General features: G+C 50.7%; 1 long non-coding RNA gene across 1 annotated transcript; it reads right to left on the bottom strand.

Moving 5' to 3' along the window:
• Positions 1 to 3,161: 3,161 nt before the first annotated feature.
• On the bottom strand, positions 3,162 to 5,042 carry LOC141953386 (uncharacterized). Its single transcript, XR_012631912.1, has 2 exons — positions 4,438 to 5,042; positions 3,162 to 4,116 (listed from the first exon to the last, which is right to left on the bottom strand). It is a non-coding gene; the product is annotated as an uncharacterized LOC141953386 (long non-coding RNA).
• Between the last annotated feature and the right edge of the window lie 426 nt (positions 5,043 to 5,468).

Here is a 5,468-nt window from a genome sequence, read left to right as displayed (position 1 = left end):
ATACTCCTGACCATAAATGAGCAAACGACAGCGAGCCGAGCCCTGCTCCGTACGCGCCCAACTCAGATCGAGAGCTCATTCTGAACAGGACACACAGCTGTTAAAATGCTGACTTGTGTTTCCTGACGATACACCAGAGCCAAAAGCAGAACTTCTTCAGAAAGACAAGCAATTTGATCATATTTTGGCAAAGATAAGAGGAAGCTGTGCAGAGGCATATTCCCTGCAGGGGCCAAACTCTGATTAATTGGAACTGCTTGGTATTCAAACGAGCTGATGAAAAACTTTTGCAAGCTACTGAGGATGTTTCTTATTTTTCACTGACACAAGCCACGACTATGCCATTCAGCTGAAAGGAATTACATCAACGTTGTGTAACCGGGATCAGAATCAGACCCATTCTACAAAGGCCTAAATGTATTTGTTTTCGTATCTCCCACCCCAGTGAGATAACCAAACCAGCCTATTTCTAACGTTAGGATTAATTTCTGCGGACATCTTCCGCATGGTCTTTTATCACCAGAGAAACAGTCACATGCTAATATTATACCAGTAAGGGCTTTTAAAATTTTGGGCTCCATTTCCCTCAGAAGTACAGCTGCAGCGCTTGACTGCTTTCCTGACCTTGCTCAAGTTCAAATCTGGTTGTGATAACACGGCTTGCTTGAAGTTATGTTATGCAGGAGGATGAGATAAGATGATCCATTAATTTTTAAATCTACCAATCTAGGTTTCTTCATCTCTTTCTCAGTAAGAAAGGGATATTACAAACCTACTCCCATTGAGATGTATAGAGAGACAGGATATTTATACAGGATATCCATAAAACATCAGCACCTGAGAACTTCAGTCACTGCACCCTACAAAGACAGAGCCTACTGTTGGAGTTCTACTATATATATACAACATGTAAAGAATGAGAGAAAAGCAGTATCATCTGTTTTACACAGGACTGACACCAAGGAGCTAAGGAATTTGTCAAAGATCATAAATCAGTAGCAGAATCGGAAATTAAAGCAAACTACCTTGAGTAATTCTTTTGGTTTGGGCAGGAAAGTGCTCTGAGATCTGTCGATAAGAGTGCATATAAAGCACTGTTATTCCTAAGGCAACATCTTTAGCTACACGATATCCAAAGAGCTTGAAGAAGTGAGGTTTTCCATGCTAAGTGCAATAACTCTGGGTGCAATGCTACTCCTGTTTACGGCAGCCCGCAGGCTGAAGCGCAAGTCTGTTCTGCAGAAGAGGTGGGTTCCTCGTCTGTGTTTACTCAAAGACAGCTCAAGGGTTAAGGCCCGGAGTATGCGAGTTACAAAGCATGCTGTGTCTCATGTGTGGGAGTAAATGTCATATCCCACTGCACAGGGTATTTATAGAACAGCACTATTTGGGAAGTGAAACTTTTTAATGGTGAAGTTTTCAACTAGTTGCTTCAGGTTTAAGTTCTGAAGAATGAAACAGCTGAGAACCCCGTTTTACTCTTTCTGGCTCTAGTTGGCTCCGATTGTTACAGCGAAACAAGTGGGGTCTGAGTCCCGTTTCCTCGGGTCTCTCCCATCCACACTAACGTGGCGTTTCGGCAGCTGCCAGATCAATCTGTGGCCCCGCCGGAGGACAGAGCACTGCTCATCACCATTACTGACACTACCTGGTGGAGGAGCTCTTCCCATGCATGAGGTCCACCGCAGTCCCCATCCTGTCACCCTCAGACAGGCCTGTAGCTCCTGGGGGATGACCTGCTCCTGGCAACCCGGCTGGCGGAGCACCCCAAACCCCTGAGTTACTCCACGCAGGTTCTCCAGTGTAGCTGCCCACGGCTGGGCACCAAACCTCAACAGAAGCTGAAGTAGGTGACCCTCTTTTCCAGAGGAGACCTTCAACCAAGAAGAGCGGCTCTGGGAAAGCCAGCAGCAGCCTGAGGCGCGAAGGCGGACGCCCACACTGCCAGCACTGCACGCGAGGGCTGGTCCTGGCTTTCTAGAGACAGCATTGGCATGAGAGAGCAGGGACTGCAGCCACTTAAAGCTGGGGGGGCACAGGGGAGGTAAAGTGGACAGAATTCTCCTTCGTTAAACTGTTGATGTGCCACTGGGGCTGAAGCTGAGTCGGTGGGAGGAGGCTGAAGATCAGCCAAGGCAGTACGAGCTGTCCCCATCTCAAGGGCCGGACTGAAGCTCACACCGCCAAAGGCCCGCGGGGTTCAACTCCCTGATTGGAACACGCTTCTCTTGGCTCACACACACACGGCAAGCACCAAATGTGGAATAACAGATTGAAAACTCCAAGTTAAAAGCTTCTTTTTGATCACTGGTCCCAGAGTAGATCACCATAATCAAGCCAGGCAGGAACAAAAGGCCTTTTGTGAAACTAGCTGTGCTCTCTGAGCTGTAACTACAATCACAGCACACGTTCCAAGAAGTAGGTCTTGACATTACTGGGTCACACGAAGGAAGGGCTATGCATATTTTGCACCAATTATTAATGCAGCTATTCGTGTTAACTCTCCAAATCGAGTAACTGATACCAACCCCGTGCAATTTACATAAATAGGAACACAGTTATATTTGCATTCGCTCCATTTGTACTCACGGTGAGAACTACTCGTGGGTTTTATTGCCACAATAGAAACCAGAGCTTGGCTGTACGTGCCCATGTAACTACAAAGAAGGGGCAGAGCAGAGGTTGGGCAGCCAGTGCCCATCTCCCAGCGGGTTGCTTCTGCTCCGGTGGGTCAGACATGTGCTGTTCTCACCCTCCTCCAAACAGGCTTTTTCTGCTGGAGAGGTGTCAGAAGTGCTCTGACAGATCAGTACCTGCTCCTGTTACTTCCAACTAATGGACTCTTTACACCTTTGAGCTATTACAGTACGCCATGAATAGTGCTTGCTTACTGGAGCAGTCATTATTACATTATTTACACTTTGTTTGTGCTTTCAAGACATCCTTCACAGCTTCAAGAGTGACAAATTTCTCTACTGGTAAGTTGATTGATTTCATTTCATATAACTTAACCACAAAAAACCAGAGTATTCTGGATTTCAGTATTGAACCTGGGCTTGTAACAAGTTCAACATGTGCTTCGCAAACTCTCAGTCCTGTACACCTCCTGTCCACCCTCTTCAGACAATTACAAAATGTAACTTCAATGAAAACCCACAAAATGAGTATTAAGGTCCATTATATTTTGTCAAAAGTTTTGTTTGATCTTCTTTCCACTGTGATAAAAATGTCAAGGTCATAAACACCTCTAAATGCAACATTATGATCACCTCAACTACTCTGACAAAAATAACCTGACAAAGACTCCCTCAGATTTTTAAAGGCAGGACTGTTGTCAAATTATTTCAACTTCTAAAAAGCATCGCCCTGTAAAATTTCTCTAATTGCTCTTTATCTCAACCAGCAGATATCCTACATTCTTTAAGCGAGCATAAGATAGCAAGAAAGATTGGAAAAGATGTGACCAGTCATTAGCACAACTCTTTGCAACTCCTTCCTCACTTGAGGTTTTCCTACTGCTTGAACGCAAGGATGGTTCTGTACTCAGGGGACATCGGACATCGGGTGGATCTCAGGCCTGTGACCGTAACACGTGCTGCCCAGGTGGAGGAGCACACAGAACATGAACCATCCCTGAAGCTCTCTCCAGTTCTCTCCATACACCCCCCTTGGAGTTGACCACAGCTCAGTTCCTCCACGAAGGACTGAAAACCACCTCTAATTACTGGCTGCCTCCTTGCAAGAGCTGACCTGATGATAGCAACCCCACTCCCAGCATTTTCTATTTCCACTTTAATCATTTCCCAAAGTGTTGGAGTAACCTGCAGAACAGCCTATTGACTAGAACAGACCACATATGATAGCGACCTACTGTTTCGTAACGGGGTGACGGGATTATTTTGCAACACTATACAGTTTATTCTCTTCAGAAAGAGCTCTCAGGACTGAAAAGTTCTCTCCAAACCATGCAAAGAATGTGAGCAAAAGAGCACCTGTACAGAGCCAGTCCATATCGAAGGTGAGGAATGTGGGATGTTGCTCCTGCAAATTTCAAGACTGCTCAGAGCACCACCACGGGGGTTATCAGAGACTTTGCCACAACTGCGAGTCATCCTCCTGCAGGGAGCAAAGCATATTGAATGTCACACAAGGAGCCCAAATCCAGAGGGACTAAGCATGGGTATCAGAGTCCGTTCTTGAAAGCTCTGAAATTATCTATTTTCCATGGCCCCCGCCTCTCGGAGTTACCCCAACTGGCCCCTACCTTTAGTGTCAAAGCTGATAATGCCACTTGAGCGAACTAGAATCAGAAGAATAAACTGTCACTTACTGGGGAGCATCAGAGACCAAACACGGGGAAAAAAACCCCTCAAAGTTATCACAAACTTAAACTACTCAAAAATATCCCCACAGCAGGCCTGAAGCCCTTCCAATCACCTCTGTAGTGACTGGGGATGAAGGCTCATCCTCATCTCTGCAGCAGCCTTGATGCAGCTCCGACATGAGACATGGACACCCCTTCTTGCAGCCTTTCTCTTCGCATTTGACTGGTAAAAGGTGAGTCTTAGCACAGGGAAAGAAAAAAAGAAAGCCAACAGAAAGTCACAGCTGCCTGAGTCAGATTAGTTGGCAAGTCTCAGAAGAGGCAGCAGACAGACGGGTTGTGGCAGCAGCTCTGCTCTCCCCCTTCACAGCCAGACACTCCTCCAGTACCTGCACCGGCAAATCCCACTTACTACACTTTCTTGGAAAAACCTGCACAGCCGCTACAGCTTTACACCCGCGCCCCTCCTTGTGCGTGACAACACGGCGAGGCGGCTACCGAGGCGGCTACCGAGGCGGCTACCGAGGCGGCTACCGAGGCGGCTACCGAGGCGGCTACCGAGGCGGCTACCGAGGCGGCTACCGAGGCGGCTACCGAGGCGGCCGGCAGCCACGCTGCGAGCCCAGGGGCCGGGCCCGGCCCGTTTCCCGCCTCCCCTCCTGAGGTGGCGGGGAGGGGAGAGCAGAAGCGGCCCGGGGGGGGAAGGCGGCGGAGCGAGGGGCCGAAGCCTCCGACCCGGGCGCGCAGCCGAGCAGAGCCATCGCGAGGCGACGCGCGGCCGACCAACAGTCCCGCCGCGCCCCGCCCACTCCCGCCGCGCCTGCGCACTGGGCACACCCGCCGCTGCCCTGGCGGCGCCCCCCGGCCCCGGGCGCATGCGCAGCGCGGCGGCGGCGCCCAGAGGAAGCGGGGGAGGGGGCGGGGACTGCTCGGCAGGAAGCCCCGCCCGCTTCTGGGAAACCGGGCCCGCCCGCCGCCCGCCCCCGGCCCTGCCCCCGCCCGCCGGGGCCGCGCCGCGCCCGGGGGAACCGGCGGGGGTTGGGCGCGGGAGGGCGGCGGGGCGGGGCGCGGCGGGCGGGGGCGGGCACTGGGTGACGTCACGCGGCGCGGCGGGGCGGTGATTGGCTGCGCGGCCGCAGGGGGC

Source organism: Strix uralensis, chromosome 22 (assembly GCF_047716275.1).
Source record: "Strix uralensis isolate ZFMK-TIS-50842 chromosome 22, bStrUra1, whole genome shotgun sequence".
In the NCBI taxonomy this organism is placed as follows: domain Eukaryota; kingdom Metazoa; phylum Chordata; class Aves; order Strigiformes; family Strigidae; genus Strix; species Strix uralensis.
Note: the sequence above shows the minus strand (reverse complement) of the source record. Positions and strands in the feature narration are given on the sequence as shown.